Below are 22,125 nucleotides of genomic sequence, written 5' to 3'. Positions count from 1 at the left end.
TTGGCTGGCCAGCTGGGATTACAAGCTTGTACCACCATACCTGCCATGGGTGCTTAGGATCTGAACTCGGATCTTTTATTGAAATGTGTTTTTTTATTGAATTATTATTTTTAGGTTTTTTTGTGTGTGTGTAAGGTCAGAGGAAAACTTATGGGAGTTGGCTCTCCTGCCACCTGTGTGTCTTAGGGATTGAACTCAGGTTGTGAGGCTTGGCAGCGCGTACCCTTACCCACTTGGCCATCTCACTCGCCCAGCACTCAGGGGTTCATGCTGGAGCAGCAAGTACTTTACAGACTGAGCTCTTTGCCCAGTCCCCTCAAGGTGTTTGTCTCCACAGCCCTGGCTTCCTGTTTGCAAAGAAGGAGATAATGCCTACCTGGCTACAGGCTTTTGCAGAGATGGACTAGGGTGTGATAGCTGGTGCCTTGGTTTCCTAGCTGGCAGGGGAGGTGGTCAGAGGGTGTTAGTCTACCCCCCTTTTGCCTCCTCCCCTCCTCTTCCTCTTGGTCACATCTTCCTTCACTATGCCCCACGAGGCTCTTTAGGATGGAGTGGCTGGAAATCTATCACACTCACCTTCCTGTACCCTCTGCTGTCTGGTCTGGAGATCTGAGCTCAGAGATAACAGTTATTACTGAGTGGAGCCGGCCAAGTTGTAAATTTCTTTGACTTTGGCTTTTTGGAAGTTCCAAAAATAAATGTGGGGCCATTTCAGTCTGTAGCAGACGGGGGTGTACATGGCATCTCCGAGCAAGGGTAGCTGGCGAGTCTGGCTGGGTCTTAGGAAAATAGCCACCATTTCTGGAGTTTCCGTCATTCTGCACAAACCACACTCGAGGGTGGTGGGAAGCCAGGAGACTGCACTTGCTTATGCCATGGCCCCACACGGCATGGATCTTTGGCAAAGGCACCAGAACACTGAGGCACAAAAGTGTGATTAGGGTCTTTGGGACCTACAGCACATTAGAAATGTCAGCGACAAGTTGAAATTTGATTAATGTTGGCTGCCTTCTCCCAAAAACTGGGGAGCACCATGGCTCTGTAATAGAAACAACCTCCATGTGGCTCTGTCCTAAGGAGCCTCTTAGAGTATGGTCTATTGGAACATGGCATAATGGAGGCTGACTTGGGGCCCTGTGCTCTGCCTAGTGGTCACATGCCCGGCTGGGGATCTAGGCTCAGGGCAGCTGCTCTGAAGTTGATCTGGGTCAGGATAAAGTTGGGCAGGGAGCATTCCTGGGCTCTGGGTCCCAGCTGTGGAAACAATACACATGATCGCTGTCTTCGCTGCTCATGGGGCCAAGGCTTCATGCCCTGGAAAGTGGCCTCAAGCAAGGGAACATGGACGTGAGGGATGGCATGAACTTGGGTGTGTCTAGTTGTGAGGGTGACTTGGACAAATGGAAGGCAGCTGGCTTCCCCAGATGCCTGCAGATGGCACGGGCAGGGCCAGGAATAGGGCTCCAGAGGCTGGCCTCATGGAGGAGCTGGCTTAAGAACTGTCACAAGGTAGACTCCTAACAAGGGGCTCCAGAGGAAGAGGGACTCCAGTGCAGTCTTTTTCATCTAATCGCAGTTTAGAAGGAAGGTTATTGATTCCATTTGAAACTTACTGGACTTACGTGAGGTGGTTCATTAATGGTGGTAACCATAGAGGCCGATGTCCCATGGCTAGTAATGCAGTAACTCTTTAGAGTCACTATAAAAACATACATGTGATTTTTAGCTTCAGGTTCCTTCTAGACAAGGATTCTGCCAAGAAGAACGGATGAGGTGGTGTGACCCTTCAGGTCTTTATTCTGGAGGTAAAGTGAATATGTCTGTTGTAAACCCAGTGGGCAAGTGCTGTGCCCAGGCCTCCCAGCATGTAGCTTCTGCTCCCCTCTTTCTGTCTGTCTGTCTCCCCTCTTATTTTTATTTATTTATTATTTTTTTACAACATTTTATTCTTTAAGAATTTTATGCAACGCATTTTGAGTATATTCATTGTTTTCCTATAGTGTTGGATATGGAACCCAGGGCCTGGAGCACACTAGCCAAGGCACCGATCAGTGTGCCCAGCCTCAGCCATCTCTTCTTATGCATGTCCCATTCTTTGCTCTCCACCCATCCTCCTCCAAGGTCTCCCTCAACTCCTTCCTGCAGGGTGTAGCTAGGTTCACTTGGTATGCTGTGTTTTTGTTAATGATCATGTCACTAGTGTGAGGAGAGGCCCCTTACTGGGTGGTTGAGAATGGGACCCTAGGATCTAGTCTCATCTGGATCCCATTTTCACTTTGCTCAATTCAAACTGTGTTTAGGGCTCACCTTACTCTCGTGGTCTCAAGAAATTTAATACTCTGTAGCTTCCTATCCCCTTATCTCCACTGCGACTTTATAAATCCCAGGAGCTAAGACAAGCTCTCCTAAATCTACCATTTACTATATCATCTTCTTTCTGACATAGACAATTTCCCATCATAAATAACAGAATAACTGTGCTCTGAGAGACCCTCCAACCAGGTGCATTTCGTATGCTTACAGTTGGACCTCCTCCGTCTTCCTCTGTAGCATGGCACATTTCTCTTTTGATCCATGCTACCATGTAGAGCGCATTCCCACTGACTGGTAACCCAGGGCCACTCAGGCCAGGTGTGTGGGATTTCTGTTCTATCAGTTCATTTGGGCAAAGGGGTCCCTCCCTGCCAACTTGCCAGGACACTGTATAGTAGCCATGGTTGATTTTAGTCGTATGTTTGCAGATTCCGGGGGTGGCTCTGGGGTCGGGGCCAAGGATGAGTGCTTCATTTCACAGTCTAGGAATGGGAGAGGAACTCAGTTGATTACTTGGAGGAGGGCTTAAGATATGTGTCCGTGAAGAGAGAGAAGCTGTCCTGGCGGGTCAGGCTGAGAAGTGAGTGTCCAGGTAGAGTGGCCCAGAGGAGCGAAGAGGCAGGATGCCAGAGCGGGCCAGGGTCCTGGAAGGCTGGAAGGTGGGATGCTCACTGAGAAGGTGGCCAGGAGTGGGAATCAAGAGTGGTGGTCCTGGGAGGAGACGGGATGTGGAGCATGATGCAAAGGGCGGAGGGTTATAGGAACGCTCATAGCATTTTTAGCTGTTTGTCACAAGCCAGGGTCATTTGGGAAGAGGGGGCCTCAATTGAGAAAATTCCTTCATCAGATTTCCGTCAGGCAGGTCTTGGGGACATTTTCTTGATTAATGATCACTATAGGAGGGCCCGGCCCACTTGATCAGGACCACCACCCCTGGGCCGGTGGTCCTGAGTTGTATGAAGAAGCAGGCTGAGCAAGCCATGGGAACAAGCCAGGAAGCAGCGTCCCTCCATGGCCTCTGCTTCAGTTCCTGCCTCCAGGTCCCTGCTTTGAGTTCCTGCCCCGACTTTCCTCAGTGTCGAGCTGTGACTAGAGAGTTGTAAGTGGAAATAAATCTTTTTTCCCCCTGAATTGGTTTTAGTCATAGCAATAGAAAGTAACAAGAACACAAGGATTCCAGATGAGTGAGGTCCAGGGAGAGGTAGTGGACTTCTGAACGTGTTCAAAGGGTAGGTCTATGTTCTCTCTCTTTCCTTTACCCCCACCCCCACACACATACAGAGTACATAAGAACCAAAGGGGCACTAAAAATTAACTTATTTTTCAGTACTGAGGAACCCAAGGCTTTGTATGTACCAGAAAAGTGCTGTACCGCTGAGCTCCATCCACATCCTGTGTTTTCCCTGAGAACAGGGGCTTGCTGTGGACACCAGCGACTGAGCACAAGCTCTTAGTTCTCCTGCTTCTGCCTCTTGAGTTCTAGGGCTCTGGACATTTGCTACAGGGCCAAGCTTTTCTTTTCTTATAGATTTATTATTTATAACTGATGAGTAAAAATGTATGTGTTTTTTTGGGCCTGATGGCACATGTTCATAGTTCTAGCTACTCAGGAAGCTGAGGCAGGACATTTGAGGACAGCTTGGGTAGTGTAATGAGACCCTTTTCAAAATAAGAAGGGTCTGTAGATTTAGCTCAGTGGTGAAGCGCTTACCTTGAATGCTCTGGGTTTAATTCCTTGTTCCCCAAAAAAGCACATATTTAAAATGTGTAATATGATGCTCAATACAGGTGTACTCCTGAAGTGATTACTGCAGTCAAGGTGATTAACATAGCTATCACTTCATATATGAGAACATGTATAATTGTATCTGTCAGTTTCAAGCACACTATGGAGTATTATGAACATAGTCGCTGTGCTGTGCGTAAGATCTCGAGAGCACATTTTAACAGAGAGTTTGTACCCTTGCCTGTATCTCCCCAGTGCCTCCACCACAGCCCTTGGCAACTGCCTTCCTAGTCTCTGTTTCTACAAGTTCCACTTCTTTAGGTTCCACATGAAAGTGAGACCACAGGGTGCTGGTTCTTCTGTGTCTAGCTTACTTCAAGCAGACTATTTTCTAGATTATTCACAGTTTAGAAAATGGCAAGATTCCTTCCTTTTAAAAGGCTAAATACATAATACTTCATTATGTATATGTGCAGTACGTTTTCGTTATTCATCCATTGATGGACACTTAGATTGTTGGAATCTCTCAGCCATTCTGAAGAGTCCTGCAATAAACATGGGAGTTAAAATACCAATTTCAGTTCCTAAGGATACCCAGAAGTGGAATTGCTGAATTATATGGTCTATTTTCAGTGTTTTAAAGGATGCTCCATGTTATTCTCCATAGTGACTGCACTAATTTACAACCCAGTCAGTGGTGTGCAAACCTTCCCTTTCTCCATCTCCTTGCTGATACTGGTTATCATTTGGGGACACAGGGGCATTTTTGAAAGTGGTAGACATGTTTATCACTCAGGCAGTGGTGATAACACAAACTATGTGTTATATAATATGCTCAAAGCCATACAGTTGTATGAATTGATCATGCGAGTTTTCATATGCCCGTTACACCTTAAAAAAAAAAAAGGTTAAAAAAAAAAAGAAAAGAAAAGTAAAGAGTTGATGATATCCTTCCTTGTCTGTGAACACACTGTGGGCAAGGCAGGTCAGCACCTCGGACAGCACCAAGCGCACCCATTGCCCTAAGCTGGCCTGGAGTTCCTGGCTCATGTGTTCAGACTGACAGGGTTCCCTGCCCTCTCTCTAGAATTTTTAGTTTTAGGGCCTTATATTTCTTCATATTAATTTGCCTTCCAAAATCTTGGGCCTGTGTTTCAGGGAAGACCCTCATTTTCTGGGCTGGGTTGGACCTTTTAACCCCTCCCTTTCATTCTGTTTTTCCCAGCTTCACAGCTGACTGTCGCCTTCTGAAAATGAGTTTCCTTATGGGGACAGGAGACTGAGTGGTAGGGGACTGAGCCCAGTACAGGAGGCTGTATCAGTGTGGAGACCTGGTTTCTAGCTCGGGTTACCACCGATTTCTACTCTGCTGTTTTTACATAGTTATTCTCTCTCTAGGGAATGCTGTGATTAGGAGCGGTGTTAAAGTATTGAGAGGAAAAAAGGGCCTTTCCCTTGGCCTTAGCTTGATACAGCCTTAGACCAGAGGCCATTAACATTCACAGACTGTGGAGGCCAGGGCCAGACCGGGGTCAGCTGGGCCACAGGCTTCTAGTGGAAGGGACTGCAGACAGGACCTCAAAAGTAGGATTTCTGGCAGGTCGTTTGTTTGTGTGCAGACATGCCTACAGGTTCTCTGGGAAGCTTCACCCAAGCATTTCCTCTTCTCTATGTTCCTCGCCAGCTAGAGGCATCATTTTCCATGGCTGAGACATTGGAGGAAGAGTTTCCAAATGTAGAGTGGATTTTGAAACGCTGATCTCCCTCTTTTTCAGTTATGACAGGATTTCCTGAGCTAGAGTATTGGAGTGCACACTCTGAAATCCACAGCACTTATTTGTAAGTGTCTTTCTCTGAGCTTCTAACTCCTGAGCCTCAGGTCCCTTAACTGTAAAATGGGAGCAGTGTTGCCTACCTTGAAGAACTGTTGTGAAGAACACAAAGTGGAGAACATGCCTGGTTGGAGAGGAACCTGGAGAGATGTGCACCCTCCTTCCTGAATCCCCAGAGGAAATGTGTTCTGGCCTTAGGGAGGACTGTATTGAACGTCTCAAGTCCTGTTGACTCTGAGAGCCAACCTTCCTTCCCTCAGCATGAGGAGGCTGGCCAAGGAGCCCCGCACAAAGAGCCTTTCTACTCCTGCCACACACTCTTTGGGGCCTCTGGGATGGATGTTTGATGCTCTCTATTCTAGGGCATGAGGATGAGAGGTAGGCAGTTGGGACTGAGAATCCTAGGCTTATTCACCTACATCTCTGTTCTTTGAGTTTTACACAATCATAAAGCTGGGATCAATGACTGGCAGGTCACTTGAAGAGAAATAAAGAAAGGTTTATGGGACACACCTCAAAGCAGGCTGCCTCTTAGCATCTCTGCTCCTGACTAGTAGAAAGAATGAGCACATGCATTGCAGAGGGGGGGGGGGAGGGAGGGAGGAGGGGGAAAGAGAGAGGAAGGAAGAAGAAGAGTTGTATTGAGATTAACTGGCTGACTAATTGGTTGGTTTTAAGGCATGAACTTCCATGCTTATAAGGCTGGGGTGCTGGCGGAGCAGTCTGGGAGATAAGCCAACAAATTGGAGACCTAGGAAGGTTCATTGTGCAGACAGGAATCAGCAAGCAGCGCCGGGGGCAGAATTCCCTCTGCTTTACTCTCAAGTCCTCTAGCTGCTTTGATAAGACCCACCCACAGCATGGAGGATAATCTGCTTTCTTGAGTTCTATTGATTTAAATGTTAATTACATGTGAAGATTCCATCATAGCAGCTTCCAGGCCACAGTGCTTCTTGACTTACGGTGGGCTCCTTCCAGATAAACCCAGCGTCAATTGAAGGCAGTGTAAGTGGAAAATGAGTTTAACACGCTTGCCCCATCAGTCATCCCAGCTTGGCAACATCGTGTGCTGTGGACTCGCTCTTGTTCACCCTAGTGATCATGCCCGGCTCGGATCTGTAGTTCACTGCAGCTGCCTAGTGTTTCAAAAGAGGATGGACCACCTACCCTTGGCCTGGGAAAAGAGCCAGATCCAAAATTCAAAGTTGACCAATTGTAAGCCCAACCATTGTGAACCGAGGACCATCTGTAGTGTTTGACCAAACAACTGGCCATGGTAGCTTTGCCAAATTGACACATAAAATTAATTATCACAGGGGCTGGGGAGACAGCTAGCTGGTAAAGCGCAAGCATGAGGGCCTGAGTTTGGACTCCCGGAACCCACATTAAAAGCCACATGTGGTGGCACATTTCTGTAATCTCAGCCCTGGGGAGACAGAGGCAGGCAGGTACCGGGAGCTTTCTGGTCAACCATTCTAGCAAAGTCGGTGAACTTCAGGTTCAGTGAGAGATCCTATCTCAAGAACTAAGATGGAGACAGATTGAAGAAAACATCAGATGTTGAATTCTGGCTTTCATGTGCATGTGCACGAATGTACACTCACATGCACACCTAAATACAGAAACCCACAGTGCCTGCCCTCCCTCCTTCCTTCCCTTCCTCCCTCCCTCCTCCCCTTCCTCCCTCTCTCCCTCCCTCCCGTATACATTAGCCATCTCAGGTGGATTTCCTCAGCATCCAGGTCTTCACAGATTTCCCTGAGTTCATGTGAGGGTCAGATCTGAGAGCACCTCACACTGCCAGTGGAGAGTAGATCATGCATGCTGGATTCTGACCTCTGCTTCTCTATTTCCCTGTCAGTGATATATTATCTTCTTTTTCGCATAGCCTTCATTTTTCAACCTGAAAAGTGAAAATGATAGCTCGTACCTTCTAGGAATGCTGGAGACTGGCTGAGCTCATGGCTATGACAGGGTGCCAGATCATGAGTCCTAGAAAGGCTTAATTTTTCTTCAACCTCTGGGGCTTCTCCCTTCAGCCCCTGGCACCCCTTGACTCCTGGGTTGAGGTCATGGGCAGAAGCAGAGTTCGTCTTAGTGGATGTCTACTGGATCCAGGTCAGGGCCCATGAATAGGTTGAACCCTCTGTGAGACCCTATCAGTACAGCCCTGATTGAGTAAGACACAGGTTCACAGGGAGCCAAGTTAGGCAACCAAGCCTGGGACATGGAATGTGCAGTGTTGGGTAGGTTTGGTGAGATTTCTTCTGGTCTTGTCTTCCTTATTGTAATCAGACTCCTGGCTCCCTTTCTTGGTGCACCTTAAACATGCAGCTTTGTGATCCCAGGAGGGATAACAGAGTATGCCAAGGGCAGAATGCAGTTTGAGGCCATCTGTTGCGGTTGGCAGGAAGTGGGTGTGGTGACGGGCAACTGAGTGAGCTGAGGACTGTTCCCTTGGAATGCTCTGGGCATCTCTTCTGAGCAAGATAAGACACAATGGTCCATTCTCAGGGCCAAGGGCTCAACAGTCTGCAGTGAGTGAGAGTACTTATCAGCCCTCTTCCCATGATAGACTGGGAATGCCCCGTGAGAGCATGCAAACGGATGAGGTACTGGGAATGCCCCAAGAGAGCATGCAAACGGATGAGGTACTGGGAATGCCCCGAGAGAGCATGCAAACGGATGAGGTACTGGGAATGGCCCGTGAGAGCATGCAAACGGATGAGGTACTGGGAATTAGAAAGGGCAGTATATCAAGAAGAAATGAACAGAGCCAGAGAAGGGAAACTTGGTTGGGTCTTTTAAAGGTCAGTGGCGTTGAGGTCAGTTAAGTCTAGATAACATGCCGAGGTGGCTCTTAGAGTATTTAGGAAGGCTCCAGGAATGGTAGGGCCCATTCAGGACAAGCCTCATTGCCCTGACCTACCTGCATCAGGGTGCTCAGAGGAACCAATCAACCACCATCCTAAGCACATCTCTTTAACAGCTGGGGGTAGTGGAGCAGTGTGAGATATCCCCATTAGAAAGCCCAGTTGTCTTCGCTGTGAAACAGGGTAATAACACTGTCCCATGGGACAATGAAGAGGCAAGTAGGGGAGGGACCTGTGCCTCCTCTTGCTGAGTCAGATCATTGTCATGTGTGGAATGTACTAAGTCCTAAGTAGTGCTATGTACTACTAAGCTCTACTCATGTGGTGCTTTGTCTAATGAATAGAAGATTCCTTCCTTTTGCATCTAGTTTTGAAAGACTTATTTTTATTATTTAAATTATGGATCTGTGTCTGTGTGTAAGTATAGGCACGTGAGTGCAGGTGTCCCAGAGGCCAGAGGAGGTGGATCTCCCAGGAACTGGAGTTCTAGGTGTTGTGAGCCACCTGACATGGGTGCTGGGAACTGAACTCAGGTTCTCTTCAAGAGCAGGGCATACTCTTAACTGCTGAGCCGTCTCTAGCCCCTTTACTTCTAATTTCCGTCGTGAAACATTTTTATCCAGCCAGAGGAGCAGTTTGGCTGGTAAAGACTCCATCTGAAGATGGTAAAGAACTCCAGTCCGGAGTTCTGAAACCCGAGCTGCTCCGCCATCTGAAAGTTCTCAGGTCCAGTATGACGCCACAAGCAGAAAGTTCCTGCTGGGAAGTTGTGTGGTGCACAGAACTGTGAAAAAGAACAAAACCTTCTTCAGGCCGTGTGGCCTGTATGTTGTGTTTACGAAACATACGTGGATTTGGTGTTGAGTTTTGGCACACAAGATGTCTCATTATGTACCTGCAGATCCTCTAAAATCCCACTCTGAGGCACCTCTTGTCCCAACTGTTTCAGATTAGGGCGCTAATATCTTTAATGTATGTTTATATACCCATCATCTGGATTTGACAGTTGTTCACATTTTTGCCATATGTCTGCTACATCTATTTTTGGTTTTGAAATACAAATTGCAGACATCACAACATTTCACTCCTAAATACAATAGTCCAACCATATTACTGTCCATGATTTTAGCCACTCATTGAAAGAAGGGTGATGGCATTATCAAGAAAGTAAGAGAATTCATTCACATAACCTTGACTATAGTTCGTTGTGATAATTGTTTTATTAGTTTTAATCTCTTGATACACCTCATTTATATATTAAACTATTTTAGATACATGTAAGTAGGGAAAACATGGTACCTGCAATGTCTAGTACTATGTAGCTTCTAACATCTAGTGAAGGTAGTAGCAGATTTCTCTTGGCTAAGGAAGAACCAATGTGCTTTAATAGGCCCTAGGTTGGAGATTTGGAGATTTTTGTAACTATTAAGATTATAATAATAATAATTTCTTAGCCTAATTTAACACCATTCATATTCACATTTGACTAGTTACCCCAGATATATCTTCTGATTAATTGGTTCAAGTTAGGATGCAGCACAGGACAATATTTTGTTGTCCTTATTTAGGTGACTGTGTGTCAGAATCATGCACACATACATACACCTGGAGGTCCTGCTAGTATGCAATGATTTGGGCCTGAAATTCTGCTTTCTTAACAACTTCTAAAGTGACATTACAGGTGGTGGGCCATCGAATGGGCTTTCAGTGGCCAAGGTCTAGAACAATCTCTTCATTGTACTTCTTTTAAAATTGTTATGTGCTTGGTATGCCTGTGTGTATGCATGTTTTGCACATGTGTAGATACGTGTGTGTGTGTGTGTGTGTGTGTGTGTGTGTGTGTGTATAGACACTCATGTACTTATTGGAGCTCATGGAGATGGCCATCTCACTAACCAGCTTGCTCTGGGGGTCCACAGTCCCTGCCTTCTGAGTGCTGGAATTACAGACAGGCTGCCACACCCACCTGACACTTACGTGAATTCTGAGGATTTAAACTCTAGTCCTTCTGCTTGGGTGGTGAGCAAGGAGGCTATCTCCAGACCCTTCCACAGTCTCCCGTCTCCTTCCTTTCCTGCATCGGTGAGGCGATGCCGAAAGCCACTGCTTCTCTCTCGTCCCGTTGTCTGGGTCACTTGTCTTGTAGGATCTGCCACCTGCTGGATCTAGCCATTGGTTTCCTGTTGTGTCGTTTAGCCCATTCCTTTGCCCCTTATTGTCTGTAATCCAGGAGCTGGGCCTGGAGGGAAGTGCAAACTAGATGTTTGTGCTGTGAACTTGTAACTGGGGTGCTGTGTGTTCTGTGGTTTACATTTAAAACTTGCAGGTTGGTTTATGGCTGGACACCAAACTTTCATTCAGAGCTGTGCCTCTTGTGCACTTGGTACTAGACAAGGGCCATGCTGACGGTGAGCATTTACATTTCCAGGGGTGAGGGAGGAATCCATGGGCTTCATTGCGTCCTTAAAGCGGCATCAGAAGTTCTTTTACTCACAAAAGGCACCACAGACAGCGTCTCTCTGCCTCTAGAGACATTAGAGTTGTCCTTCATCCCTCTTTCTATTTTTTACCCTCCTCACTCCCTGTGACAGCCCTGCTGGGTGAGGACCATTACCTCTTCCTGCCCTGCACCCTTCCATGAAGTAAGTCCCATGGGGGAACTGCTCACTGTGTGCAGGATTCACCTGCCAGACTGGGTCATGTCCCGCCGAAACTCCACCTGGGCATGGCCTCGATCATGCACAAGGGTGAGGAGGACAGCTAGGGTAGAGAAATGGAGCTGTGCTGGGGAGACTCTACTGTCGGGAGCAGGAAGTGGAATGGGGTAGAAATGGTGACCTGGGAGACGGGCACTGAAACATAGCTTGCAGCTGTGCCCATTTCGGAGGTAAGAATGTAGCTTTAGAGGCTCCTTCAGCTACAAAATCATGCAAGACCTGAGGAATAGGTTTATTTCTCTTGGATAAGAATAGTTGCTACCCAAGGGCTGTGAATATCTGCCCTCCTAACAGTTCCAAGGTCTTAAGGAGGATGAGTTGCTATTATCATTGATGGTTCAACTTGCGGAAACTTTGGTCCCAGTGAGTCGGACAAATAGTGTTCAGAGGAAGAGCTGCATGTATTGGCTGTCTCTTTCCAAGGCCTCAGGGGTCTCTGCTGTCCATTTCCTTGCAAGGGTCAGGTATGAGATTGGAATGGTGTGTTGTGTCTGGGGCTTCACTGCCTGGATGGTGAGCCCCCTGATGAGTGGGTTCAGGATTGGGTAAGAGTGAGCATGCTCCCCGCTTTAGAGCTTGCAGAGCTGAAGAGAAGAGCACATGTGTGCAGGCGCAGGGGAAAGAAAGGGCTGTATAATTTTATATCTTTTTTTCTATGCCGTGGCTTAGCCACACACCATTAGCACAACAGGAAGGCAAATGAATGGAAATGAAGGGTGTCGGTGGCGGAGAGAGATGGATGGAGACGATTGAATTTGGACATTTCAACCTGAAGCAGAAAGTTGAAAGCTACCCTGAGCGAGTCTCTGTCAGGATCTCTCCCCCACCTCCAGATTCAGAAGCATCTGGGTCACAGGCCAGAGTTACCTCCGAGCTTGCCTATTACCTGTGACTTGGTCTCCATGGTGACTAGGCCAGCTGTCTCTTTTCTCCGAGGTAGGCTATTTTATTTCTCAAATAAAGATTTCTTCCCTTACTTTTCTTGAGAGCGTGGGAGGAGGACCTTTGAGGCCTGCATATGGCTGATCCATCCTGAATGGACGGTGATGAGGGGAGCTGGCGTGGCATACGCTTCTCCTCTCGTGCCGTCCATTGCTCAGCGGCAGCAGCCCCAGACCAATCAGCAGGTACGTGGGAGAAGTGGAATCTGAGCCTCAGCAGCTGCAGCTACTCCGCCTCCTGCACTGTTCCTGATGCTGTGGGTCTGTCTTCTCCCCTGGCTATGGTTCTCTGGGCCACACTCGGGGTTCTAAGCCTGTTCTCTATACAGGGCTAGTGCTGCTCCATTAGGGTGGAGCCCAGTTCCTCTGTCCCCTGATAACTACAGCTTCATTCAAAAGTGTTCACTGGCTCGGTTGGGAATTTGACAAGGCTGGGTTGTGTGGCCTCAAAGGCAGGACCAAGCTGAGATGGCGGGGGGGCTCTCAGGATGCCACACAGCGGTCCCCTGCTGGGGCATGAATTCCAAGAATCCTGCCTAAACCTATAGATACCACCAAACTGTCTATGTTCCATCCTATGCATACGCACCTACAACAAAATTCAGTTTATAATTTAGACACTGTGAGATTAGCAACAACTAAAAATTGTAAAACTACAGCCATATACTATAATAAAAGTTATATGAATGAAGTATCTCTTTTTCTCAAAATATTCCCCCACCCCCTTTTTCGGCGCTCAGAGTGGAGACAAGGGCCTCAGTGCTGGCAAATGTGTGGGGGAGTCTTGGGGCCGTGGTGGCAGAGTTTGTAGGAGGTAAAGGGAGGAAGGTGAGGAAACCAGCTCCAGTCTCAGTCCTGAACGATGGGGAGTTTTCTAGGGAGGTGAGGAGAGCATCTGTGCCATCCCAGAAGACACACACTGCCCAGGCGGAACGGACCCCTCTGAGCCCCGAGTTTCGGCTGAGAACGGCCAAGGGCTGCCCACAACCCATGGTCTCAGTGTGCAGTTTCTACAGCTCATTGACACACACCAGCGAGGCTGACCACACGGCCAACGCTTACGTAACACCCCAAAATGCAGTTCCATCAGAATGGAAGTGACAGAGCGGACCCCATGGTTCTATTTTAATTCTGCGAAATCCCTTCCAGTTCTTGGTCCACGGGCATATTTTTAATCAAAGCACAACTACAGTTTTGGTTAACGGCTTTCTTTATTATACTGTAAACATTTTTCACTGTTGCTACATAGTTTCCGTAATTATCATTTCAATGGCTGCATAAATTGGCCATTAAGTTGATGTTCTCTAATTTTCTTAAGCATCCTTTTTCATGAGAGGTTCAGCTTGTCTTCCGGTTCTGGGTGTTATAAGCCACAGAGTGACGAACATCTCCTTAAAGTAGCCCTTTCTAGCTAATGAATGATTTTCTTAGAAAAACTGAGATGCCTGGGTCGAGAGCTCTTTTTTTTTTTTTTTTTTTTTTGGGTCCTTGGAATAGTAACTCCAAATTGTTTTCAAAAAGGGTCATTTGGATCTGAGTGTGTGCGAGAAGATGAGTTTTATGATAACTCAACCTGCATTCAGTGATTCAATGCTTCATTACAAGCCTTTTCTTTCCTTTGTTCCTTCCTTTCTTTTCTTCTTTTTCTGTTTTGGCTATTGTAACAGATGTGAAATGATTTCCTATTTCATTTCTAGAGAAATGGAGCCTTTTCCCTGCGTGTCACCCCATAGGTGGATGTTCTGTTCAGCCCATTCATCTGGTGGCATCTTGAAGCTTTTTAAAAATAGCCATTCATGCAAGCTTCTTACACTACAGAGTTAGCAACACTCCGCGGCCACTTTGCTACAAATATTTCTCCTAGACTATTTTAATTTTAGCTACCTTGTTTGTTTCTTTTCCACAAAGCTTTTGTGCTTTTTTCAAAAACAGTTTTTGAGACAGAATCTCACTATGTAGTCTAGACTGGCCTTGAACTTGGGATCCTCCTGTCTGCCCCTGCTGAGTACTGGGATTCTGGGCCTGCACTACCACGCCCAGCAGTTTGGAACTTCTGATAGTATTGAATCAGTTATCTTTTTATTTATATTCTTTTTGCCAGTATGTTACTTGAAAAGTCACTCTCTTTAAAGAAGAGAGAAATATTTTCCCTATTTCTTGTTATTTGATGCATCTGTTTGACCCTTTTATCTCTCTAGAGTTTATTTTTCAGTGTATGATTGTACAGTGTGTGTCTGAATTAATCACGTTTCCTCAAAACTACTAGCATAATTAATTTATTAATCAGGAATTCCTCTTCCCATTGTTTTGCTGATGGCTACTTCTAATACATTCAATTCTTGGTGTAATTAAGTCTATTTCTGGATTTCAAAATTCTGATCCTTATGTCTATTTTTGTGCGAGTTCTCCAGTACCTTGATTATTATTGCTTTATGATATTTTTATCTACTTCCCTCACATTTCTTTTTCTTTCCAAAATTTTAGCTAATTTTCTCATCTGTTTATTTTCAAAATTATTTTAGAATAATTTTGTTTAACTCCTTAAAGAAATCCTTTTGAGATTTTTGAGTGGGATTGAATTAAATTTGTAAATTAACTTTTGGGAAAATTGTCATCTTTATAACATGCAGTCTTACCATCTGGGAACAGTTATTCTCTCTATTTATTCAAAGCATCTTTTCTAACTCCCTATTAAAGTTTAGTGGTTTATGTAGGTCACGCACAGCTCTCGCGATGCTCACTCTGGAGTGCTGGCACTCCTTGCTGCTTCTTCAACTGAGGTCCTTGTTCATTCCCCTACACCGACAGTACAAGGTAAGTGTTCCTAAATGTTCAAAATCTGAAGGGCTCCCAAGATTTTTTTTTTTTTTGCATACAGACATCAAGATATCACAAGTGGAAAACTCGACATCATGCAGCTTTACTTCATGCACAAAATTATTAAAGATGCTATGTGAAATGACTTTCAGTCTAATGTGTATATGGTACATACGGATCATAAATAGATTTTACATTGAGACTTGGATCCCATTCCCAAGTTATCTCATTATGTATAGATGCAAAGATTCCAAGTCCAATAAAAATCCAAATTCTGAAACCCTATTGATAATGGCTACTCAATCTGCCTGTGAGAGAATAATTAATTTTTAAAATTACATTTTTATTTATCATATAACCAAAATAGCAATGGCAACTGTGGCATTAAAAAGAAAACCGAAGGGCCACTCACCATCTCCCCACTTTAATAAGGGAAAAGGTTTAATTTCTCTGTGGTCCCTGCTGTAACCACAGTGGCAATCCGTTTAATAATCTACAGCTTCTCTTATGCTGTATGGTATCATTCTCCCTCTTACCACAGAGTTTTTTGTTTATGGTCTCATTTAGTGATGACCTAGGTGTAGTTGGTTGTTTTTTTTTCTCTTTTGGAGAGCCCGCTACCCAGCTTCTAAATAAATCACACATGGATGCTTATTCTTAATTATAAATGCTCGGCCTTAGCTTGGCTTATTTCTTGCCAGCTTCACTTAACTTTAAATTATCCTATCTACCTTTTACCTCTGGGCTTTTTCCTTTTCTTATTTCTGTATAACTTACTTTCACTCTTACTCTGTGGCTGGCTGTGTGGCCGAGTGGCTGGCCTCTAGCGTCCTCCTTTCCTTGTTCTCTTGCTCTTTCTTCTTTTTTCTTCCTCCCAGATTTCTCCTATTTATTCTCTCTGCCTGCCAGCCCTGCCTATCCCTTCTCCTGCCTTGCTATTGGCCATTCCGCTCTTTATTAGACCATCAGGTGTTTTAGACAGGCAAAGTAACACAGCTTCACAGAGTTAAACAAATGCAACATAAAAGAATGTAACATACCTTTGCACCATTGAACAGATGTTCCATAGCATAAACAAATGTAACACGTCTTAAAATAATATTCTACAACAGCTAGGGGTACAGAATGCTGGTTCCCAGGCCTTCTAAGGCATGCATGAAGCTATTAGAGATGGGCTCTGGCTGGCAGCCACTGTGTGGAGGCCTCTGTAATGAACTCAGGACTGGTACAGCAGGGTGCTTCCCAGCAGGACTTGCCAGAGCTGAACACAACCCAGCTCCTCCAACCTCCCTGGCAATGGGAGGAACAGGGAGGCAGGCACAGCTTCTGTGGGAGACACAGGCAGGGTAGGTTTTGACTCCGCTGGTTGGCAGCTGTCCCTCTGTGGTGCAGAGGAACACAGTGCCTTCTGGTACCACAGCTCCCTCCTCACCAGAGTGACAGGCAGGACAACGAAGTCCTTTTAAAGTGCTCGGGTTCTGGCCACACCTTTGCCCCCTGCCGTCAGCCGTCTGGCTTTGACTCTCAGGAGATCTGCTTCCACTCCTCCCCAGAACTGCACAGGGATCTTCCTGGTTTTGCCCAGTAATTCCCCGCTGTGGTCCACCCATGCTACTGCACCAGGCTCTCATGGTCCCCTGCCTCAAAAACGGCTTTATTCACAAATGTGATCATTTGCTAATGTGTTCTCTCATCTACTAATTCATTTTAGTTGACTTTTGAATATTTGACTTTATTGACTTAAAATTTTCATTTCTCTTTGTCATTCAGTCAGTTTTCATTTGACTAGGGCAATAGCCCCAAGACCGAAGAGGTCTTCGTTGGTAAGAGGCATGGGGACAGTGCCTGGCCAGAGCGAGCCCTGGTGGTGGCTGTGGAGTGTCTTTTGCCCTACTTCTCTGTGCAGTCCAGATAACACACCGGCCCTTAGCCCATCGCCCCTCAGGTCAGCACCTGGGAACCCCGAGCCTGGGGCTGGAAATCGCAGATTGCTTTGTGGAAAATACAAATGGGTTTTGCTCTGAGCACTGATTTGGGCTTTTGTTTGAAATGTAATATACAGAATAATAATAAAAGAAAAGTCTTTAACATGTAAATGGCCCTGTTGGGCAGAGCCAAGTAATCAAATCAAACAGCTCCTCTTTTCTGTCTGCCCTGATCCCCAAGGCATTGCTGGATGAGAAGTGCTTCTGAGGCTTGTTAATGAGCTGCGGGGTGCCCTGGGGACAGGGAGGGGACTGCTCCTTCCTCACTGGCTTTGGTGGCCCCACCCCCACCCCGGGCCGCAGAGAGCCCCTGCAGGGTGGGCAGGGAAGGAAGGGAGTGGTGGCATGTTGTAGGAAGAGCCAGGCTCCAGGAGGCCACTGGCCTGCTGGGTGGGAGGAAGTAATGCTCGCACAGTTGGCAGACTGGACACAGCTCTGTCTGGGTGTCACATAATAGGTAGGGCCAGTGAGGAGGAGGGTCTGCCTGCCTCGGATCCCTGCTCTTTGAGGGCTGTGGGGTTTTGGAGTCTTCAATCCTTCGTGCTCCGTGGGATTGAGAACCACATCCAGCTTATTGCCATTCCATCGATGATAAAATACATCAGTAAATGATCACCGTTGTGGGTAAAACTAATTCGGGGCAGGAGACCGTGAGAACTGGGGCAAGCGGTAGGGGGGCCCATCCATCTGTTCCCATCCACCTCTTAATTCCCAACTCCCCCCACCCTCACACACCTGGTCACTCTCACATACTCCCACAGACATGTTCCTGCTCACTTCCATTCATCTCCCCACACCAGCACTCACTACCACCAGGCTGTACACACACACACACACACACACACACACACACACACACACACACACACACCTGTTCCTGAGGACGGCGGGAGGGAGTGGAGTGGGTGGAGGGAGGACTGATCCCTAGGTTCCTCTCCAGTCCCAGGGGAGAAGCTCTCTGTTTGCTCTTATGACTCCAAGGAGTTGCCCGGGGCAGCCACTTCTCCCGGAGCTGTCAATTGGAGTTTACCAACAAATGCCAAGGAGCTGCTGTTCCCGAGATCTGAGGCTTTCTGCTGGGGATTGTGTTGCTTCCCTGGGGCAGGTGGCTGCAGGGTGACACAGGAGTCTCTTCTCTCTGTCACTCTGCTCCAGCTTTGCTCATCTTGGCTGCTGTCACTCCTGAGAACTCTTAAATGGAGCTTGTGGATGAGCAGAGAACTTTCAGGCACTAGGAGCCGTGTGTGTGTGTGTGTGTGTGTGTGTGTGTGTGTGTGTGTGTGTGTGTGTACACACGTGCGCACACGCAGAGGTGGGGGTTGGGGATGGAGAATGTGGAACCTCTTTTGTTCCTCCCTCTGTGCAGGGTCCTGTCCAGCATAGGCCTCCCTGGTCCACTTGGCTCTGTTGGTCAGCTAGGAAGGGTTTCCCTGATACCAGGGCTGCATGTGAGTTGCTGCCACCTGTAATGGTCCTAGGCCTTGGTCTGGAGCTGTGCCTGTGTCTGGGGCATAGGCTGGGGTACTGGTGTTTACTGAGTGGTTCCTTTATTGATGGGGTGGGTGTGGCCCTCATTCCTGTAATTCTTCCGACCTTGTATGGGACAGACACTACAGCAGAACCCCAGCGCTGTGAACCATGGGCAGCTGGAATAAGTACAGAAGCACTGGGGATGAATGGCAGCCCTTGCCCAGGAACAGCTAAAAAGTTGGGGGTTCACTGGGGAGATCAAAGGCTCTGTGGGGTGGACATGGCTTTGGGGGAGTCCCACAAGCCTTCTACTGAGTCCTTTTCTGGGAATAGCTCCCCTTTCCCCATGGTCCCTGGCTTCCCTTCCTCCAGTAGCTTCTGAAAGTTGGAGGTCTGTGTATTTTGTCTGCTGTGCTGTGGATCTGAGGTTGCTCTGCACTCAGCTTCCCACCATTCCACTACTAGTTGGCTTCACTCCTAGGCCTCATGCTATGGCCTAGAGTGGCCTCACTCCAGATGAGCCCTATAGCCCTGGGAGCAGAGTGGCAGTGACTCCCATGATGTATGTAGCTGTCCTGTGTCATGAGACTGTCTGTGCCTGGGACCATTTCAGGTCCTCCAGTGGAGCCTTGCAGGGACTGGGAACCTGCCGAAATCACCATCCTTCTCTGGGGTGTTTCCTCTCTGGCCTGGGCTTCAGGACAGTATGAACTGAGGCAAGTCTCTTGACTGCCTGTGAAATAAAGTGCACGTTCATTGGCAGAAAAGAAGCCCCTCCACAACCCAGCCAGCCTCTCCCCATTTTCCAGCACTGCCATTCAGTTCACTTCTATCTATCTGTCTGTCTGTCTGTCTATCTATCTATCTATCTATCTATCTATCATCTATCTATCTATCATCTATCTATCTATCTATCTATCTATCTATCTATCTATCATCTATCTATTTATCTATCTATCATCTATCTATCTATCTATCTATCTATCTATCTATCTATCCATCTATCATCTATCTATCTATCAGTTATCTATCTATCTATCTATCTATCTATCTATCTATCTATCTATCTATCATCTATCAATCATCTATCTATCTGTCTGTCTGTCTGTCTGTCTATCTATCTTCTATGTGCATTGCTGCTTTGCCTGTGTAAGGGTGTCACGTACTCTGGAACTGGAGTTACAGACAGTTGTAAGCTGCTGTGTGGGTACTGGGAATTGAACCTAGATCCTCTGGAAAAACAGCTAGGGCTTTTAACTGCTGAGACATCTTTGCAGTTCCCCTCCCCTGAAATTTATCACTTTTTCTTTTTGAGATAGGGTTTCTTTGTGTAGCCTTGGCTGTCCTGGAACTCACTCTGTAGACCAGGCTAGCCTGGAACTCACAGAGATCCACCTGCCTCTGCCTCCCAAGTGTTGGGATCACAGGCGTGCGGCGGCACCACCAGCTGATTAGTTCACTTCTTTTTGTGGGCATAGAGAGTTATATTAATCAGGACTCTTAGTTGTAAGTGACAGAAATCCAGGCTAAACTGGTTTAAGTAAAAAGAGATTTTTTTAAAAAGATTTATTTATTTATTTATTTATTTATTTATTTATTTATTTATTTATTTATTTATTATGTCTATAGTGTTCTGCCTGCATATTTTGCCTGCAGGCCAGAAGAGAGCACCAGATCTCACTATAGATGGTTGTGAGCCACCATGTGGTTGCTGGGAAGTGAACTCAGCACCTTTAGAAGAGCAGCCAGTGCTCTTAACTGCTGAGCCATCTCTCCAGCCCCATTTTTTTTTTTTAAGCTTGCTTTTCAAGGATACATCTAGCTTCAAGCATGTCTGGATCTAACAGTTTCTATGATCATAAGGCCTGTTGTTCCTGTTTTCTCTCTCTGGTTCCTTCTGTGTTATTCTTCCCTTCTCTCCTCAGTCTGCTTCCCCCAGAGGAATGCTTTTCCTGCCTGGTGACAAACATGACCATAGGTGTTAGGCTCCTGCCCTCACTCCGGCACATGCATAGCCTGGGGTCTTGTGTCTTACGTCATCAGCGGGCGCTGGCGACTATGTACCTGCATTAAAAAGTCGGACGCGGACCCCCACCCTCTCTCTGTGTTCTATCTCTGTTCCCTCTCTGCTCTCTACTCTGCTCCCTCCCCTGAGGCCTGGCTCCTCTCTTTCTCCCCGCCCCCCTTCCCTCCTAATAAAGCTCTAAAACTAGCACTGGGTTTTGTCGTGATCGTGACCTTCCCACGAGGTAACCAGCGCCGTTTATCATAACTATCAATAGTAACCTCCATCTCTTCTGCTCTTTGGTGTCTGGTCTAAGCATGAGTGAGGGTCCCTCCTTGGGAAACTCCAGCAAAGCTCAGTGACACTGTTGGGGCCAGTGTGGGTCACCAGCTCATCCCTGAGTCAGTCATGGGGTGTGGGATGTTTCAGTTGGACTGGGCCTCCTCTGGAGGGCAGTGCCCAGTGGATTAGAGGTAGGCAGACAGGAGACTATGCAGAAGGAAGTGAGGTGGGGGAGAGGGCAGGCTAGAGAGAGTGTGGCTTGGGAAGTAGGGAACTGGAATGATCAGAACCATTTTAAAAGATGAAGCCAGCAGCCATCAGGAGAGTGGGCAGGCCATGGGATGTGGCGTCAGGGGCCTGAGGAGTTGGGGTGGAAATGGCCTGTGTTGACCTACAAAGGTAGCAAGTGAAACCTGTGGATGGTTCAGCTCACTGATGCTCTGATATTAATAATTGACAACTAGGAAGGTGATATAAGTGATAATACTGTCCCATGGAACTTCCTGTCTGTTTCTTATGACTGGCTGATGCTCCTGGCCTGGAGATATTGCTTGGCCTTTACTAGGTGGTGAAGAGCTGAGGATCCTGTGGGCCCCCTGCATTTCCCCAGGCATCACTGTGGGGAGCCACCAGTTATCCTCTTGACCTTCAATGACAGAAGTCTCATGAACCCATTCCTCAAGCTATGCATTGAGGTTCAGGTAGAGTCTTAGGGACCAGGGAGTAAGAGCTGTGGGAGGCGGAACAGTGGTCTCTACATAGACCATTGTCTACTCTAAAGCTTGGGCAGACACAGATGAGGGAATCTCACTGCTGAGCAGGAAGAAGCTGAGTTCTGGGAGATGTAGCTTTGCTTGCATTCTCCCAGAGCAGTGGTCCTGCAATGCCTGCTGTGCCCGTGAGGCTGGGCTCAGTTGCTAGCTGTTCCCAGGGAAGGCCTTGGCCGTACACTCGAGGGAAATTATGGATACCCACTGCTAGATGGAGCTTCTTCATCTGGAAGTTTGTGCCTTGCTGTTTGGGGCCGGGGAGGAAATGGTTGTGGTGAAGTTTGAGCAGGAGCCTGATGACTGAGGTACCGTGTTTCAGAGACTCTAACATAGTCAAGTTGCTCCTCTTCCAGAAGCACGCAGGAGGGCCTATGGTAGTTCAACAGGACTTTTT

General features: G+C 47.0%; 1 protein-coding gene across 3 annotated transcripts in view; it reads left to right on the top strand.

The window, feature by feature from the left end:
• Grid1 (glutamate ionotropic receptor delta type subunit 1) overlaps positions 1-22,125 on the top strand; it is a 714,577-nt gene that overhangs the window by 48,385 nt on the left and 644,067 nt on the right. The window lies entirely within an intron of this gene.

Source organism: Peromyscus leucopus, chromosome 9 (genome assembly GCF_004664715.2).
Source record: "Peromyscus leucopus breed LL Stock chromosome 9, UCI_PerLeu_2.1, whole genome shotgun sequence".
Lineage (NCBI taxonomy): Eukaryota > Metazoa > Chordata > Mammalia > Rodentia > Cricetidae > Peromyscus > Peromyscus leucopus.
The sequence above is the reverse complement of the archived record's forward strand: the minus strand, read 5'-3'. Positions and strand labels throughout refer to the sequence as shown.